The sequence below is a fragment of the Anarrhichthys ocellatus genome, unplaced genomic scaffold (assembly GCF_004355925.1).
Source record: "Anarrhichthys ocellatus isolate YVR2014 unplaced genomic scaffold, GSC_Weel_1.0 scaffold25, whole genome shotgun sequence".
Lineage (NCBI taxonomy): Eukaryota > Metazoa > Chordata > Actinopteri > Perciformes > Anarhichadidae > Anarrhichthys > Anarrhichthys ocellatus.
Window position 1 is genome coordinate 3,277,359 of NW_022280055.1, and position 21,258 is coordinate 3,298,616.

General features: G+C 39.8%; 1 protein-coding gene across 1 annotated transcript in view; it reads left to right on the plus strand.

The window, feature by feature from the left end:
• The window catches only part of LOC116391326 (exostosin-1), a 175,741-nt gene that overhangs the window by 51,535 nt on the left and 102,948 nt on the right, over positions 1-21,258 (plus strand). The gene's annotated exons all lie outside the window — the stretch shown is intronic.

Sequence of the window (21,258 nt, forward strand, 5' to 3'; positions counted from 1 at the left end):
TCGACAAATAATCCCAAAATGTCCACGAAGAGTTAAATTGATGCAGAGGCAAGAAAATGTAATTTAAGATGGGAAAGCGAATACATGTCTGTGCTTCAAGGAGAAAAACGGGTCTGTGTTATGAGTTATGAGTCAGTGTCGGTGATGAAGGAATATAATCTACGTCGGCATTTTGACACCAAACACGGAGCTAAATTTAGCCTCCAAGAAAAACATCAAATTGTCCAAGAATTAAAAGGCAGAGTGCAATCACAGCAGAATATATTCACAAAAGCTACAGCCCAGTGCATGCTAAAGGTATGTGAGCAGGTGAGCCCCGACCAGATACAGACTTTTACAAATGTCAGTTTGTGAAGAAACACCATCGCAGACCGAGTTCATGAACTAGCAGCAATCTAACAACACAGCTAGCTAAGAGAGTGCAGGTACTCGTCTTCTTCATTAGCTGTTGATGAAAGCACAGACAACATGGACACAGCGCATCTATCCATGTTTATAAGACCTGACTCTCAGTGAGGAGCTCTCGGATGTAGCTGCCATGCACGGGACGACAACGGCGGGGACATTAGTGATGCAGAGAGGTGACAAAAATAGCTTTGAACAAAGTTAATGTCATAACTTGTGCTTGTTGATATTTGTCTTGTTATTTTCTTAAAAAGTTTGATCTTTGATAGAGTAATGTGGGTTTCTTAACCCTAAATTAAAGTGATTTATGTTATAGTAACAGAAATGTGCTTAAATATCATTTTACATTTATATAACTGCATGTACAATATTTTTACACTTGAATAAACAATAATCAAATGCAGAGAGAGTTATTTAACAATATGTTAGGAGTAGTTACAGTTATACAGTCTTACATTTACAACCGGCCCTTTGAGGGAAACCATGATGCTGATGTGGCCCGGAGTGAAAATGAGTTTGACACCCCTGCTCTAGAAGAACCAACAAAGTGGACCTTGTGATAGGACTTTTTTATTTTGTGTCAAAACCTTTTAAGATCAGCCAAAATGTTGACACCCCAGAGGTCCGTGGTCGCCTTACCACACGCATTACGCTGCTTATTTTACGGAAAATCAAGATGAGAGCTGGGTAGTGTATTTGTGAAGGAGACAAGATCAGAAGTCTCATATGGTTGTTCACAGGTTCACTTGCAACTACAAGTTTAGTGAAAAGTAGGAAACAGCAGCAAAAGTTTGTGACAGTTTGGGGTCGCTGCACGGTTACACAACTCTGAGTCTAACACTCCTGCAGACTTGGTCCTGTACACGAGAACCTTGATGTGCTAATTTACTACCAATAACTTCCAATCAAAGTATGACTTTTGGAAGTTTATTTTTAAAACTTGCTCGGATTTGTGTACTGTCAATCTATATCAGCAGAGATTGATCACTGGAATGTTTTTTTTCTTTAACTTAAATTTGGAAATGCTGCCTGTACTGCATAATGCATAACTTTCCTAATCTTAAAATACTTCACTTATTTGTTTCGGTTGCATTTGTGATCTTTGGTGGTTGATGCCGTTGCATAGCTCGACAAGCTTGTTGCCAAACTGCGTGCACACAATTACGTGCGTAAAAACAATTGTTAATAATTACATGAACACACATTTATGACTATTAACCTTTAAATCTAGTTATTAAAGAGCTGTGATCTACTGATTTTGACGTTTTGCATCAGAATGATGTTGAAAACAAAGAAGTCTTGTTACACTTTCTAACCATTCGAATTTATTCTTAACTAAATTCCGTTAAGCTTTCGTTGTATCGTGTTTCTGTTTCTCTGCACTGTGATGACCCAGTTTCCCCACTGGGGTCATTAAAGTTTAATCTTCATCACTTTTTTTTTGTTAAAGTGTGTGTGTAGGCTCTATCTATGATCCCGGCCTATTCCCTGAGTGACTCAGAGTGGCTATTCCGCATGACTTTTCTGAATATTATGCATATTTAACAGGGTATGCTTTCCAGCTAAACTGACCCATTAGGATGAGTTTCGGTTACATCTCATTCCGGCCTCATTCCTCAGTGTGTGTGTGTAATGTGTGTGTGTGTGTGTAACCCCCCGCCCCCTCACATAGACTCCCGTCCTTTGCCTGTCTGGCTATAATTAATCTTTCCTGGTCTCAGTGTCATTTGTCTAATGTTCTTCATGGTACTTTACTGTAAAGACCGTGTGTAAATCACACTGCACCACTGACGATTCAACACACGCATACACACTTAAACAAATGTACAAATGCAATGACTTGTATCACTGACTGTCATACCCTCATACATTCATTCACTCATGACAGGTCCTAGCCCTGTATCGATTGGGTTATATTTAATTCCCCCTAGTTTCACCTGCTTTATACTCTTTACCGCTGCAAAAGTCCTATTTCCTCATCGTTAAATCAATAAGATTTACCTCATCCTGAGTTTTAGTTGACTGGCCAAGACTGTTTTCTCATAGAATTGATTACGTTTTAACGCTCTAACAGAGTACTCTGATCTGTTGGAGCGTACTTGCACATGGAAAGCCATGCCCTAAATATTTGCATTCTTACCGTAAATATGAAAAAAAACAAAAACCTTGGTTCAGGAATCTAATATTAAGTAAGATGACACTTAATGGATACAGAGATATTCACAATGAAACCCAAGACATATACTCTGCGTAACCGTTTACCACAGGGAACTCAAATTCATTCAGAGCATTTTGTCAAAGGTAACTCAATAAAATAGTTTCCAGTATCTTCAGGCTAATGACAATGATTTACCTCAGACAGACTGCCAGACGCTGCTGTGGGTCAATATAATTTGGGTGAATGGTCTTCTACCTGTGCAAATCTATTTAAACCTAATATTGAAAAAGTGCTGCAACTATCGCAAATTTGCATTGCTGCTGTATGATAAGTTTTGATGCAAATGATGTAGACTATATAGAGATGTATAGACATTTGTCGAAAGGCCTTTACTTTTTAATTGAAACGCATATTGTTGGATCTTATTGGCAGAACCAGTAACAAGTTGTATTGGGTTTGAAGCAGGTTTTGTGCCTGAGCCTGCTGGTTTTACTCTGGACTGTACTTTAACTTCAATCCTTCCATATGCTTGTCTCTAGTCAAGTCTGCCTAGAAAAAAAATGAATGTCTGATAGGTTTCCTTTGCAGCTATAAGTGTTTTAGATGTTTTTCAACTTAACCTGTCAGGAACGTTTAAGCTGTTTGAAATGTACAAGTGCATACAAAATGGTATCTTTCTATTACTTTTAACACTCAATTAATGTTCTTATGCCTTTTCTATCAGGCACATTTTGTTTGGATTACATACTTTTTTTTCTCACCAAAAACTGGTATGCCTGGATAAAAGGAACTGTGACACACACACACGCATGCATGCACACACGCACACACACACACACACACACACACACACACACACACACACACACACTCAAAACTGGAGTCTGACATCATTAACCATACAGTTACAGAGTGTCCCAATTAGCTTTGGGATGTAGAGGAGCCTCAGTGTTACAATGTGGTGACTCCCCTCTCATTAACCTTTTAGAAAAGGGCCAGACAGACACACACACACACACACACACACACACACACACACACACACACACACACTGGAAAACAGTGACCACAGGCAACAATGCAGATATGCATACACACATTAATAGACACATTAATCCTTGGAATACACAGAGGGGGTTGAGTCCTTCATTATAGCAAATCATTTGGAAATAGTGGCAGTGGTGATCTCTCACTCTTACCAGTGCGACTGTTATGGCTCAATGTAACCGAGACGCTAAACTCTGAATGTTGAAGGTACTTTGTGTATATAGTGAGAACTTGGAAGGACTGCTGTAAAACGACGAGGGTGCAGCTAAATAAAGGTTGCTATTTGTACTTCACATTGATGAAGAGTAAAACTGTGTCGCTGTAATAACTACAGAAATTCCCTAAAATGTTGAGGGTCTCTTTGTTTTTTCATGGTAAGGTGGGGATATGATCAGGCGGGGATCTTCAGTAAAGCTTGCTCTTTAGCTTTTTAACTATGCTAGCAGCAAAGCACCGGGGTCGGTTGGCCCACCACTTTGGTCTAGACTGAGATATCTCAACAACTATTGGATGAATTGTTTTCATACCGATGTCCTTGGTCTCTAAATGATGAATCCCAATGACTTGGTGATCCTCTGCTTTTTCTTTCTGGTGCCACAAGGTCAAAGTTTTCACTAACACAGTGAAGTATCTCGACATCTACTCTACGTATTGAGCCAAAATGTTGTGCTGAAATTCAAGAGTTCCAGACGAAGATGAAGACAGAAACTTTTCTATCACAATGAGGTTGTTCTTTGCAACCTTGGACAAAATATCTATTGGATGAATTGCCATGAAGTTTGGTACGGACACTCATAATCCCCTCAGGATGAATTCCAAACACTTTGGTGATATTGATTCTGACTTTTCATGCAGCACCATCATCAGCTTTAACTTGAATAATAATTCATCCAGTACTTTATGACCAAAGTGGAGGAATTTCCCTTCAGCCTTTGCTTTACTTTAGCAAATGTTAGAATGGTGTTCTGACGCTAGTGCCTTGCTCAGGCGTGGTGGTAGGAATATTTCTAATTCCTAAAACACGTCTTTTGGTGTGCGAAACCCATGAAAACATTGCAACGACTGCAGAAATTGCAAAACCTGAAGCCCTCGGGCCTCTAAAACGTTGTATTTTGTACAGAGATTATTTATACAAATTAAATTATCAGTGTAAAATGCACCCTAGTGAATCTTACATCACCTTTGTAGTATAGCATCAATTCTCAGAGTGCACATCGTTTCACAGCTATATTTCTGTAGAGATTTATATTGCTTTGTAGGAGGATAAATCTGGAGAAAAAAAATAACTGACAATATGACCAAGAAAAAGTAAACAGTAAGTTGAGTAAAATCAATCAGAAACAGATTGGGATCCATACTTATTGATCAACCCAATCCCCCCTTAACAGCAGATTATCCCCGTGCTTCACTGTGGAGTATGACAAGAATTGGAAAAAGGTCAGGCGGGTTTGATTTTCACAGATGAACAGAGATTTGTATTGGAGGAGCTCAAATTGGCTATAAATAGTCTGGTTGAGAAGAGCCAAACTGAGATCCCCGGGAATCCACTAAGCCAAACTTCTGGCAACCTGTCTGTTCAATATCCCTGACCTTCTGCCAGTTTACCACAGAGGAGATATGAAAACTGTCACATGATAGCTCTCACCGACACCTCACACTGTGCTGTGTAACAGGATCCTTTTTTCTTTTTGGTAAACATCTTTTATCTTCGCCATTGACCCTCATTTCCTCGGCTGTGATGGGATTTCTTTCTTTTAGTGACTTTGGTGGCAGGCGGTACGGGAGCAGAGGTGAAGATGAAAAGTGGTATCTCTTCTCTGTGCAGACTTGACAATTTGTGTTGCCATAAAAATAACAAAAAAACAACACACCGGAGGAGTACTTCAGCTTACCTGAGCTGCATTAGGGTCACGGCGTCCAGGGTAAAGATGGTCATAGGTCCTCTCAGGGACCCGAGTAACGCCAGTTCCAAATTATATTCAAATCAAATTGGGTCAAGTGGGGTCCCAATTTATTGCTGCAGGTCTCAGTTGTGTGTGTGTCAATATGTTTAATGGCTCTGATCTCATGACGACAATTTGATTTCTTCTATTGTATGCCTCCTCAGTCTGAAACTCCAAGCAGTGTATTTACTATATTCATAATGATCTTCATCCCAAAAAATAAGAATGCTAAAAAAATAGATTGACAGAACACTCTTGATTTTACCTTCTGCGTGATATGACATGATATCGCTGGTTGAATGAACGGATTAAAACAAAACTGAAACATGAAACATTAAGAACTCTAAAAGTATTCAACAATGTTGCTGTTTTGTCTCATCAAAAAAGACTACATTTCACAGGTTTCCTTTGACTTTTTGATGGTCGACATTGGGTGGTGTTTACGTGCATTTACAGTGTCACGGACAAGAAAAGAGTCAAAGCAAAAGATCCAGTTAAAACGAGCGCAATTTATTCGATTGAAATCAACAATAGGGGAACAAATGCATGGACGTGTGCTGTGACAGTGTTGAAGCTTCAAAATGAAAGAAGCAGGGTAGATGCCAGCTTTATAGCCCAAGTGCCCTAAATTAGCTGAAGGGCAAAACACACCGCCTCCAAACGGTGCACCTAAAAACAGCCGCCTCTGTGACTTTCAATGCACGAGCCCCACACAATGACAGAAATACCTGCACCATGCTGCTATCCTCGTCTGACTTAAATGAGGTAAAAACGCTCATCACATTCCAAAGTCAAAAAGAAAGTAATGTTGAAAGGTTGATGACTAGCAATGCAGCTTTAAGGATAAGATGAGCACGCTGCAGAGCCAAGCCTGAGACGAAACCTGGCTCATTCACAATCAAGATAATGGAGGCTAGAGGACATCTGCATGGAGATAACAGATGGGACAGAGGAAAGGATGATCACACAGTACAGGGGAGGCAAGGTAAAAACATGTGTCTTTGTGAGTTAACTTCACAAAACAAGTCAGTGGCATCTCAAAATGAATCTGATTCCGTCTTTGTAATTATAGATGAATGGGATTTGACTGTGATTTATCTTTTCTGCTGCTTGCACAGGCTAAAACCACACGAGGCTTCACTTTATGTTGATATGATGAACGGCCGAATGTCAACACCCGTCCCTTCGCACCCATAAACCATAGCGTTTTGTGTCGTTTCCTAGAGTTTGGTTCAATTATATTCTGCTTCTAATGCACGCATCTGGAAGAGCTCCGAGACTTCAGCTGTCTTTTTTTTTTTTTTTATAACCAGTCTTTGTTCAAATAGCTTTGTTTCAACCTGTCTGTCCAAACCAAAGTGATAAACTCACCACAGTCAGTAACGACTGCTGCAGAAACACTTGGTGTGAATAAAGGATCACAGGACTGAAATGCACTGATCGGGTTGAGTTTTGACAGACAATATGTTGCATGCAATTCAAGGGAGGAAACCAATTAGTTGTTCAATCTTATTTCATCTTCTGTGTATTTACTATTGCTCCCAGGTAGAATACCTGATTACTAAATTAATTGATAGCTGCAGCTGATTTCAAAGTCAATATGAGACATCTAAAGACATGGCGATCTCCCATTTTTCAGGCCTTATTTGAAATGTAGGCTTACAATACAGCTGGATTGATTTATAGAATATTATCTGATGGATTTACTAGTTTTTCCCGCTTTCAGTGTTCAGTGAAAGCCCTTGAAAAAGCTATAGAATGAGGACCATGGGGTATTTTGCTAAACTTATAAATGCAGTTTAAACTGTCATTGTGGTATGTCAGTATTTTATTGAGGTAAAGTTCTTGTATTGCTGCTTGTCTTTAGAAAAAAGGGATTATTCTATTTCTTAAGGCAAAACAAAGTCGTTTAGTATCTGAAACTCGGGTAACAATTACGTGACACTCAACCCTAACAGTTTCTAATATGTTGTCACTCAGTCATGTTCAATGTTTCCTAAAGACAAGAACTACAGTTTAAAGTGTGTCAAAATTATTAGTGTTCGAATCTGGAAAATGATCCTTCTGTACTCGACCATTTCTATTGCTGTCTTTCTACACATTTCCATCACTAGAAAAAAATCAGTGGCTTTGGTACCCAGCCATTGTTCAGTTTGGAAATTACATAAGTGCATGTTTATGTACGCCCCGCTTTGAAATGACAGTCCAACAGATCCAGTCAATGTCCTGATAAATCTCCTCTCCTCTCTTCTCCGCTCATCCTGCTAAACATTATTGTACAACAGACAATAAAGCTCCTTTTTATCTCCATTTCTCTCTCTTGCATTGCTCTAAAACTCCATTGTATGAAACACAATAAGATTCACTCGCTTTCCTTCTGTCTCCGTCGCCCTCCTAATCACTATTGTATGGCAGACAATGCAGCAGCCGCCTCTGCTGCACAGCGATGGGATGGCTGACTGTCAAGCCACTTAGTAACACACACGTATACACACAAACACAAACACACAGGCTTATAATGTCGTTTCATTTAGGGACTAAGTGTGTGTGTGTGTGCGTGTGTTAGTCAACGGGATGTTGCAGCGTACCACTAGTTCTCTCTGACCCGGAGGTTTGAGCCTATTCCCCTTAACATTTACTCTTCTGTACACTGAATGCAGGTGTGTGTGTGTGTGTGTTCCTTGCCTCCTACTGTTTGCTTACATCTGCTCTCTGAATTTGTACACTTTGCTCTCTCACAGACACACACAAACACACATGCCACATTTTGGTCAGAACAGCAGCAAGTCTCATTAAAGCAGAAATCCGGCTTTTCCCACGTAGTGAACACAGGTAGTGAGAAACTGTGTGCTATATTAGATAGACACGCGGCATGACGGCATTATGTCAAATGGATACAACAACAGCATGGAGAGTTCTTCCAGCTGTAAATGAATGAATGAATCAAGAAAATAGGTGTTCAATTTGTTGATTATGAATATAGTTGTTTGTCGCAGCCCTCTGCTGATTTGATGTTCTTGATGAAACAAGAGTAACGTTTCTGAAATAACACATCATAAATGAATTATGCCGTTTCATTTGTCACTTGAGGTGTAAAGTCTAAGCATGGAGTTTGGCATCCCAAAGGTTACACTGAAGAAATGAAATGAAAGAAATTACTTTTTTGTTGGTGGCACAGAAATGCAATCCTGAATAACACACGCTTGTTAATTTAATTTCAAAATAATATTTGTCAGTTACACATCTAATGCTAAAGATATACATGGAATAGTAGCAAAATGTATATAGCTTAAAGTAAGTAAGTATGAAAACAAATGTATATCTACTAATAAATGGCATACAGTTATCGAGTTACTCTGGCAGGCAGCTACTGATTTTCTCAAATCCTGTAGGCAAACTGATCTCTAATTAGCCAAATGCAAGAAAGGAAAAACACATGAAATATGACTGCAAAAAGAAAGATGAATAAATGTTGCCACTTATGGTTTGTACTGAAATAATTTAACACAATTTATACACTTCCTAGCACCTGTTCGCTCACAGTGTAACTAACTGAAGTATTAACAAGCAGTGGAGCCATCGGTATGCTGGGGACACAGAGGTGATTTTAAAAGACTACATTGCCTAATAATATTGTATCTATAAAGAGGAAATGTAGCCTGTGAGACTCGTCCAGTTAGGTCAGTGGAAGCACTGGTTCCAATCAGTGAGAGCTGCATTGTCTTTGTTTTGTTTTCAGGACTTATCTGATATGTGAGGACTGATGAAGTGAGTCCTCACAGTGAGAGCGAGAAGCTGTAAATAAAGGGAGGTGACACAGCCACACACTGTCTTGTGCCATGCTGGGCAAAGGGAGAGAGTGTGTGTCTATCTCTCTGTGTGTGAGTGTGTGGGAGATGAAAAGACTGAGGCAGAGAGGATCCAGATGAAGGGATTATATCTTAACTGTCCAAACAATTGTTCCCATCGCTCTGCCTCTAACAATCGCATTTGGCCTGAGAGTCAACTGCTCAGGGATCTGTGTGTGTGTGTGTGTGTTTGTGTGTAATCTAGAATTGCTATGTTACAAAGACACATACACTGAGAGACCTTGAGAGGACTCCCTGTGGAAACATAAAGGTGAAAATACAATCAGCCATAGCCTATAGGGTCCTCAGTATGTTGGGATTCAACTAATAAGTAATACAAATACATGAATGACAAGTTTACTCATCGTAACTGTTGGCATCCATTACCAGCATGGCCAAACTGACAGGGTTTAAAGGTGCGTAAAACGAGATTGGGAGAGTTTCGATTGCCTCTCAACGTGGCGACGTCCGCCCCGGAGCCTCATGGTGCTAACAGGGCTAACAGTAAAACCTACGGCACACGTGCCGACCTAGCTCACAGTGTTAACGCAAGCTAACCAGTGGGGCACGCTCGCATGCACTAACATGCACTTAAAGCACGCACAGTAGAGAGGCTTTGTAACGACACGCACAGAGGGAGAGCGTTACTCCACTATATCATTGATGCTGTATTAATGCACTGAACGTTGGACGTTGCTCCTTTAAGAGGGCCACCAACTCCAACAGAAAATCCAACGATGTCACGGTGAGCTCTCAAAAGTGTGGCGCAGACACTAAAGCAAAGCACATAAGCACCCATAATCCTCCAGCTCAGGCAGCTAATTAGTTCATTTTGGATGATATTTAATAACTTATCATGTGTCGATGACACCTCTTTCCACCTCGACACATTCCCGTACACAGAATCAAGCCGGGACGTATGTTCTGCTTCTTTATTTGGCAGGTGAAGTGTGTCTGAGATTTCCCCAGCAGTATTTGTCTTTTGCAGTGATTGAAAAAAGTCTGCCAACCTTGTTCCATCTGTTGTCTTTTAAGGCGAGTCTGAACTTCTTTCTGTAGAGTTCTTTTCATTCCCACTTTGACTAATCAAAGTGAGAAAAGCTTGTGATGAATATTTCTGGGTTTTGTCACACAAAGAATGAAGATGTGAACGTGAGCTTCGGGAACTTGTTGCCGGCATGTTTAAAGTTTTTTCTCATATTTCAAAGGTTGAAGGATTTAATAAGAATCGAAAAATTGATAGATTGTTGAGCAAAGGTTAACAACTTACTGTCTTTTTTTCAAATTCATTCGTCACATTGAGTCACAGACACACACTTAATCGAATGACGGAAATGCACATCAACTACTCTACTTCTGTATATTTCACTCTTCTCTGGCTTTTATCATTTTATGATCAAATAACTTCCTCAGTCAACAATTGTTGAGGAAGAACAACTTAGCCTATTTAAGTTGAACAGTCAGGGCAGTTTAGTACACTGTATGTAGTGTCATATGAGCATCGGTTTACCTTCTGTAAACACACTGTGTACCACCAATCTGCGTGTCATCCAGTTGGATCGCCTATCATACCTGTTGGCACACGCATCAGCAGTCGCATGTCTCAAAACCACTTTGTGTCCGTTTTTAATGGTGGCTGTGTGCCGGAAGCTGACAGGCTGCGTGTGGCGTTAAGAAAGCAGAGCCGAGGCCGTATGATTTTATCTGAGGTGACTGTTGGCTGTGTAGGACTCCGGCGCTCAACAGTATTCACTGCTTGTTAGTGTCAAAAGAGGAAGAGAGGTGGAGAGCCGAGAGGAGGGGAGTGTAAGACGGATAGGCGAGAAAGACAGTGTGGAAGACAAAGTGCTGTTACAGGGCGAGCGTTTCTGCGTGCCGCTCTACTGTGTGATCCCATAACTGCTGCCATCTTCTCGTCTCTCTGCACATGCTTTTGTTTCTCCCGACGGTAATCGACTGAGAGCAAACTGAGCCTGAGGGACAAACATCTAATGAAATGAAGAATCTGTCCTGCAGGTATGTCCATCTGGAGTTCCTGTGCAGCTCCTTTATTGACAGCGTTTGTGCATTTTTGTGAGTGGAAAAAAACGGGAACACAACGCTGGATTTCTTCTACTCATCTAACTCATTAAATGCCTAATGAAGAAGACTCCAGAGTTAATTGTCACATGTAGTCACATGATCCAGTTTAATAGCACTCAGCCCACACATGCACCGTATGTAACAAAGTAGCAACGTTTTAATGGAAGATATTAGAAATAAAGAGGGCGATTTGTTGTTTTTGAGAACCTTTTAAAGAAGCTGAAAATAAATGAATATGCTTTGGGTTAAAATATCAATTCTCGTATTGGCATTAAATTATGTTTTTTTGTTTTTGTTTTTCCAGTTATGGTGATCTCCTTAGTTGTGTGCCAAAAACAGCACAATTAAACATGGCTGCCAACCCTTGGTTCTGATTGGAGATTCAGTCAATTCTCTTTGGAAATCATGTTTTCAGTCATTTGAAAGCAATGTTCCCGTGCGATGACATAATATTAACTCCAGATCAGGGGGGAAATGTGATTGTAGTAGTAATTACAGAAAACACTCCTTCTTTCAGTGATTCTTTAATGTTGACAGTTTTTCAAATCACATTACTCGACCTCAGGTACTTTCTGAAGCCTGCTGTGGTTTCTTGCTCTGCACTTTTGCCTCATAGAAAGCTGTTTTACAGTAATCAAATCCCTCAGACAGAAGGATATGTAAAGTCGATGTCATTTCTTTCATTGGCCTGTAAATTAGTGTCTATCTATAGAATTGTGATATGTATACTGTGTTAATACATGGCGTGTTGTATGGCTGTAGGTATGTCTTACTCTCTTTTTCTCCCTGCCTACACAGCCTCCATATTATAACCCTATAGCTAGAGGTAATTGATGACAGTGTAATGTTCGTTAACCGAGTTAGCTGGTATTTAGGGGGATGTGGGCTGCAGGCTAAGAAACACATTTCATTTCACTGCTCATTAACCCGATGGTGGCTGTATTCAGCTCTCTCTTGCTCTCTCCATCTCTCTCCATCTCTCTCCATCTCTCTCCATCTCTCTCCATCTCTCTACCTCAACTGATGATTTAATTCCTCAGTTTGTTCTAATCAGACCCAGTGTGAGACACCACACCTGCAGCTCAGGTAAACGTAACAAAAATGAACAACTTTTGACGTTGTAACAAGGTTGTCGAGGTGTCTTAAATGTCTGAGCACGTAGAGATACAAGGATTGTTAAATTACGTGTTTGTCAATTCTGTAGCTTCTAGTTAAGTGTACAAATTAAGTGACTTCTCATTTGTGCTCCAAAAGTTTATTATGAGTTCCAGCTGCATTAGAGTCAATTCTTTTAAAGTCTTCATTAAATAACTCGCCAGTGTTTTAGCAAAGTGAGAAAACATAACATGATGCTACCGGCCGTTATCAGTTACTGTCATCAATAATTGTCGGACATATTCGATTTATTTGTTTATTGTATTATACTGGGCAGATGCTAAAGAAGTAAACATTTATAATGTACTGAAGTTATCGTTGTCCCATACCAAACATTACAACTGTTTGGTAACTTAAAGATGGAATAACAGTCAAATATTAAAAGTACATTCAGCTCAAGAGCTCCAGTATAAACATTTTAAATGTTTAATAAACCCACATAACAAATCTGTTGGTAATATGAATTTTATTTTGTTAAAAATGTCTTTTTATGATCTATTCACCTGGCTTTCTTGCATTGAAGAGACGTGTGTCTGTACTATAAGTCTTAACGATGCATTATGCGGTGCTACGATTATTTACATCACAAACATGTTAATGTTACACCAAAAATCTGCAGCATCATGATAAACAGCCCCAAAAAGCTTAGAGGTTTCAGACGAGCATGTTGCAATCTTAACATTGTTTTTTTCTGTAATGTAAGTTTAGACATCTTTGTTTAATAGAAAGTATAGACAAAAAGAAAGGAAAAGCTTAGTCAAAAATGTTATTTTATAGATTTGAAAATGGCCTGCAACATACAGGTGGACATCTTTGGGATGCTAATTTCCCGCTAATTTCCAACACTTAATTGCAACTTTAAAGTAGGTCTGCCCCCTCTCAGTCTATTGGTCGACTAAGCTCTCTCTACTTGATTAGTCGCTTTTCATGCCTTTTTCATGCAACGCCTTATTTCTAAGAAACTAATAAGCTGTCTGTCTCTGGTAAACAGGAAAAATAAATATTGAAGTGGTGGGTTTGATGATTCTTTTTGGAGGAACTCAGTTTTACAGATCTGATTTAGTATTTCTTTGTTCGAGGACAGCCAGACTTTAAACATTTACATTTGATAATGTGATTCTTCTTCCCCGCAAGATTCCAAAATCCCCAAAAATAATGAAAACACTTTATTGAAACTGAAGTGTGAGCATGCAATAATACCATCAGATGCTGCATTGTGAAGCAATTCCAAATTATTAATTGGTTAAGTTGCGATATAATTATGTATATGTATGTATGTGTGAGGTATGGTTAGCGTGGAGTGGTCCTTTAACAGGCAAAACTGGATCCTTATTTGGATAAACCAGAATCTGCAGTTTCATTTTATATTCAGTTCTTCAACATATTTCTGCAAATTCAGGATAATCATCCAAACATTTACATTCAAGCTCCACCGTGTATGCCTCTCCTCAGCGCCGTCACCAACACTACCCCTCATCATGAAACGCTGATCTCCAGAGAGGTTTCTTATCACTGTGAGGACTGCAGTAGTCGCAGGTATTAAGGGAACATTAGCCGCTCGCCAACCTGAGGAGTGTGTCTACATGTGAGAAATGCTGACTGCAGGTCTAGCAAAGGTGAGCTCCCTAGATCATATTAAAATGTTAAGTGATACACAAACGCACACACACACACACACACACACACACACACACAGGTGAGGTCCCATACAAATGTTGCTACTAAGCAGCACCACTGGGCCAAATCCTATTTGTCAAACCCATGGGCGCCGGCCTCCAGATGGGGAATAACCTGCTGAGCTCACACTTCTGAAGTACACACACACACACACACGCACACACACACACACACACGCAGACACACAAACGTCCGAGCCGTCTGCTTGTCAATTGGGTGTGACCGCAGTTTAAATAGACATAAAATCGACGGTAGCATACCTTTACTCACATGTAGTAGTAAGTTTGCTGCAGATGTCTATAGCAATGACAAGACATGTTGAAATTCAGCACCATAATGCTCCTTGCGTACTACGTTTACATGCATCACACTTTTCTATCCTACTAGATTTCCATTTGACTTATTTAATAAACTCATCTGGATGAGTGAAATACAGCTGCAGAGTGCACCTAAATTCCAACCACAGCTGAGGGATATGCTTTGATGAGATGCATACAAAATCAGAAATTTAAATGATGCTCGTTGCAGTCCACTTCAGTATTAGGCGTTACATCGGGCACAGCTCAACTCTAAATTCATACAAAGGAAACAAAAACACTTCAGGAACTTCTTTTTGTGTTTAACAATAGTTTTTTTTGTCAGAGTTTTTTCACATAATAAAACAATATGATCACGTTTGTCGTAGTTCCACTAAAAGGCAATAAACCAGAATCAGTTATCAGTTGTAAACATAAATGTTATAATTCCTCATCCTTCCCTTATTATATCAACATCATATGAGTAGGTTCTAGATATTTTAGGCAGAATGCAATAGTCAACTAGTTAGATGGACAATTGGACACACTGTATCTGCTATATACACATGAAAACCAACCACCAAGTGTCGTCCCACACAAAACACACACGGTGCACATAGGAACACCAGCCAGATGATTGGGGAGCATATTGATTCTAATGAGGACTGACGACTCTCAATGTGTTAAAGGTAACACACACACACACACACACACACACACACAGTATTATTGAGCTTTGATTTAATTGCTTTGTCTATTAGATCCGTCACTGATTCCATGCCGCACAATGCATAATCGGGGATTCACCTGAGACACATTTTAACCAGCAGCTGTTGTGTGAACTTATACAATGTCAGCTGTAGTGTCCCTACTGGCTTCCTAAAGACTTCAATAGACAAAATCATTACATTTGTGTGTAAGAGAGAGGAGTCTCACATGGTATACCGGTAGTCAGTTCCAACAGGCCTTTGTTTATGCATACTGCCTCGCTGCCATGTGTCTTAATGTATGGCTTCAAGCTGCTGGCAAGTGAAGCAATCGGGAACATTTGTGATACCTTTTTGTTGCCGGTGTTACCGCCGGCTGCAGCGGGGAAAGCGGGACCCCTCTCTCCCACAGCGAGTCCATGCCGGCTCTCAGAGTGGGACGCCAGATTAGTGCAGCTGCCTGAATATCTCACTATGGCCCTGCAGGGTTTAGCTGAAGGTGGGCCTTCTGCCATGCCTTTATCATGTTCTCTAATCTTAGTGTAAATCCTGGTTGGAGTCAGAGATATTTGAGTGTTTGGTGCATTTTTCACTTTTTGGCCAATATTACAAAGTCTTTTTCTTCCTCGGTGCAAAGCAGTTGGAATTCCTTTGCAGCTTCGGCCTGCTTTAAGCTGTTTGAATATTTTAGATTTATGGTGTTTTGATTGCAACCGGCAAATTGATGTTTGCTGAATGAGCATGTTCTCTTAGCATCTGAAATGAATGGGATGTTGTGGTCCCTTCAGCCTGGCCTCTTAACACACATCTGCTCGCTGCAACAAAGTGCCAGAAGCTCAAAAGAAACAGGGCAATGAAACAAATGGTATTTACATATTAATGTTGTTATATAACATAGATTCGATTTTTACGCAATTCTTTTGATTAATATTAGTATGTTGTCCAATATATTATCTCCAAAATGGCAATATTTAAACTAAGTTTGTGACGATGCATTTGGGAGATAATCTGATCAGTAAAAGACTTTATTCGAAATTAGAGGAACATTTCGCAACATCTCAACACAACATTTTTAATGCTCAAGTTTATCTGAAATGTCCCTAAAACAGACAAACGCAGAGACAAGAATGCCACGACAAAAAGTAAGTCCTCATCACTGCCACAAAGCAGGAGCTCATGCAGCTCATGCATGGAGTTCTCCTGATTAAAGGCTGTTTCATATCACACAGTGTTTACACCTGCTCCAGGCATCTACCGTGCGTTCTCACCACGGGTATGTTTCTAATTGTTAAAAACTACCGCAGTTAGAAAAACCCTAAATTGCTTCTCTAAAAATAGGACACTATCGCGAACATCCCCAAGATTTTTTTGGCAAGATGTCACATCTTACCCTTGGCAGAGATAAGATCTCAATCCCAGCTGCACTTAGACCCTGCCCTGTAATGACAGAATCCTAAGTGACATTCTTTATGAGGTTAATGAGATGAGATGTTTGGATAAGCAGCTTGACTGTCCAGTGGTTCCAGGCGTTTGGTGCAACATAGTGTGATTTTTTGATTTCTCACAGTGCCTGTGTATTCCAGGGAAAGATAGGTGGACTGTTTGTCTGCAATCTGCATTCACTGTGTCTGTGCAGAACAAAAAGCACGGGTCAGATACATACAACAGGTTGAAGGGAGATGCTGCTACATGCTTCTGATTGATGCTTCTTTCAAATGCTTAAAGTCTAACTGTGATTTATGATAAGAATTTGGACACGTTGGCCAATATGAGGGCTTCTAACTTGATAGCCTGATGGATTCTGGGATTTTCAGGCTGATACCGATATTAATGTTTCTACGTTGATTTTAGAAAACACATTTGAGGATTTTCTCTTTTTTTTTTTAAACAATTGTGACGAATGTATGGAGCGGAACATTTTACAGCAGAAAAATAAGTCAACATTAGCTGTTTGGTAATAACTAAAAGGGTTAGTTTGGATTTTTTAAAGTGGGGTTGTATGTACTGTATACTTCCCTGGTCTGCAAGGTAAAATTACTGTTGTTGTAGTTGGCAAGGCGAAGCAGCTGTTGATGGGAGCAGCAGAATACCATATTTAGCCACTTCATACATTTATTTAGAATATTTCCACCACTTGACCTTGCCATCAGACAGCCCTTTTCGATAGGGAACTGAAGCCTTTTATCAATGCTCTCTTCAAAGCCACAGTACTCCAATGACAAAAACAGTAATTTCACCACGGTGAACGCGGGAGTTGCTGGTTACGGCTGCATCAATAGGTTAGTTTGCTTGTGTAATTGTGTGGCTTTAGGATCCAAACTTACGCGGCGTCAACAGCAGTACATTGCTTAACTTCTGTGCCAGTACTCCTGTCTGCTTCTCCAAACAGGACAAATACCTACTTACTGTATGAAACACACTATTACTATAAGTATGTATATATTGTCTATGTAGCAGCGTCCTCATGCAGAAAGTAACACCACTGGGTCAGCTGCAGAATTATATAAAAACCTAAAAAAAAGATCCAAATGGACCTTTAAACTACCTCAAAATGTTCATTTGGTTTGTTTTGTAGTGTAGTTTTGTGCTACTTATCAGCCAACATATTCCTCTATGCCAATATATGTGCGATAAGCTCATAGATGAAATCGGCCAGACATAACAGACTTTAAATTGGCAAATTAATTAGAAGTCCGTTTTGCATTTTTTATCTTTTTGGAACAGCTACCAGATGTATTTTATGATCGTGGTTTATAGTTTTGTTTTGTTGAGTGTAATTAGGACGCAGGACCTGAAATAAACACTTTTGCAGGTGGGTTTTGAGCCACCTGATTTTTGTGCTGCAGATAGAAACCCACGCACACGTGAGGAGAACTGCACACAGACAGAACCGGGGCCAAGATTGAAACCCAGCACTATGTTGCTCTATCGGTGCATTTGCATTTTCCCACAGTTGTTAAGATGGATGTGAACACGCGCGCACTCGTTTGTAGTTTTGGACGGACTGACTTAAACACACAGTCCCTGGTCTGATCCCAGGTTTCCCAGTGACCATCTGGAGGCCCAGTTGGCTTTGCGTACTGGAGGAGACCACTCGACCAGAGCTGTGTTCCCTCGCACACACTCTCACACAAGCTGCTTCACTGCCAAATACTCTTTTGGCTTTTCGCCCACAGAATAATCATAAAATAACAATAATAGCAAAGACACAATAGGAGTCATAATAAAAGTAATGACACATACTTTTGCTCTTAATGCTAAAAAACAGCAGTATAGGACAGTACTTAAGGATATGAGAAGAAAATCAGGAGGAAAACACAGAGAGCTGCAACAATCAGCTGATTAATCGATTAGAAAATGAATTGGCAGCTATTTTGAAAATGGATTTATCTATTTGAGTCATTTTGAAGAGAGAAATAAGGTAATAACTCTGTTTCCAGCTTCTTTAACGTAAATATTTGCTGGTGTCGTGAGTCTTCTATGATTTCTAAACTGATTATCATTTGAAGATCACCTTGGACTCTGGGAAACTGTGATGGACATTTTTCACTTTTATATGACATTTTATAGACAATAAATGGTTGTTTGATTATGTAAATAACTGTTCGCTGTAGCCCTAAAATTGCCAGTTGTGGAAAAAAGAAATAGATAAAAGAATATTTTCTTCCTCTTACAATATGGAATAAGAAAGTAGCTGCAGGAGTTGAAACAAAAAGACAAAGCGCCCTCTCTAAATCTCTGCACTAGATCACTAAAGTTCCAGGTTGTTTTTTTGTGCCTGCGATAAAATAAGCCCGGCTGCATATTCATATGAACATGCATGTGTGCACATACCTTCACTCATACATATTGTTAAAAAAACAAGCTTGTTTGGCAGTTGAAAAATCTCTTTGGCTAAGAACAACACAACATCGCTGAATAATTGAGAAGGTTGAGGTCGGGTGCTACTGGAGCTGTTTGGTAATTGGTCCTAATTGATGAAAACATTGGCCCCTGCAATCAGTCATCTCTGACTGCATAATCTGATATAATATGCAGCTGGAAAGGGTAGGCCTCTATTGAGTTACATTTCCTATATGCTCGTCCTACACACACACATACTGTCTTGGCATTTAAATATCAGTTTAAGGTTAATGCGCCTTCCTCCCAGATGGATAGAGCGCCTTTAACGTCATTGTGGTCGGCGCACAGAGCTCTTACCACATAATAATAGCAATGTAACCGTTGAATGACAGCGAGTACGTTTCTATTTAATATCATTGTTTATTCAGATTGCTACCTCGGGAGGAAGCTCCAGTCCGTGTGACCCTGACCGGTATAAAGGAGTTAACTAGTTTGCGTGTTCTCCCCGCGTTAGCGTGGGTTTTCTCCCACAGTTCAAACACATGCAGGTTAGGTTAATAAGGTTTTTGTATGTATCAGCCCTGTGATTGACTGGCGACCTGTACAGGGTATACCCAACCTATCTCCCCAATTAGAAAAACGCTAGCGTTTGATATTACATTCAGTGTTGTAATTAGGCTACAATTATTAGACCAATCTTCCAGGCTCAAAGGTGTACTGCTGATATAAATGTTAAATTAAAGACTATGGAACAAATTCTGCAAATGTACAGTATTTGCCGACCCTAATTAAATCTCATGCCACCCACCTGTGGGTCCCGACCCAGTCTTTGGGAATGACTGCTGTAAAGGATAAGCTGTAACATATAATGGATAGATAATGTCATTAGTGTCACTTGTTTCCTACTTACAGTCATACTGATTTGGAGCTATGGTTTGGCCTGGCTCCAGCCCTCAGGTCTCGTGTTGTGCTCACCGATGGCCGTTTCTGCCAGCTGGTGAAACAGTTGAACAATCGGAGCTTTGTTTGTGGGATTAAGAATGGTGATATTATTTATAATGACAGCAAAGTGGTCACAACAATGTCTAGAAGCTTGGATGGGTTCGACACGGCAGCAACGAGCTGAAGAAATTACAACTCATAAATCAACATGTTTCTTTCATCTTTTTGATAGTAACTGCTTGTAGCAACCGCTACTGTTGCTTTTATGTTCAGTCAAAATGACATCGGCGGGATAGAAATGTCACTAATATGGGAAACATGGGCTGACTGAGAGACATTAAAATACAATTTTAGGATTTTTGGTATCGGTCTGTGTGCCCGTTTTTATCAGCCTCAACACGGAAACTTCTCATCTTACAGTCCTCTGTGATGCTGTACATGTTTTCATATTTACAGACACACACACACACAAAGGGAGGTACTAAAAGTTGAATTAATGGGAATTAAAGGAGCAGTGTGTAGGATTTAGGCAGAAATAGGATATCATATTCATAACTATGTTTTCATTCGTGTATTATCACCTGGAACAAAGATTTGTTGTGTTTTTGTGAACTTAAAATGAGCCCTTCATATCTACATAGAGAGCGGGTCTTCTTCACGGGGTTCGCAATGTTTCTACAGTAGCCCAGAAAGGACAAACCAAACACTGGCTCTAGAGCAGGGGTGTCAAACTCATCTTCACTCTGGGCCACATCAGCATCACGGTCGCACACAAAGGGCCGGTTGTAAATGTAAGACTGTGTAAATGTAACTACTCCTAACATATTGGTAAATAACTGTCTCTGCATTTGATTATTGTTTATTCAAGTGTTAAAATATTGTACATGCAGTTATATAAATGTAAAAATATATTTAAGCACATTTCTGTTATTGTAACTTAAATCCTTTTAATTTAGGGTTAAGAAACCCACATTACTCTATCAAAGATCAAATTATTAAAGAAAATATCAAAGACAAGTTAATACAATAACTTTGTTCAATGCTTAAAATCCTTTCAAGGGTGCGTTTGCACAATGCCACGTGAAGTGTGTGTCTGTTGTAAAGCCACGTTTAAAGTCTTCAATGTACTAACAATACATTTCCATTTCAAGTGTA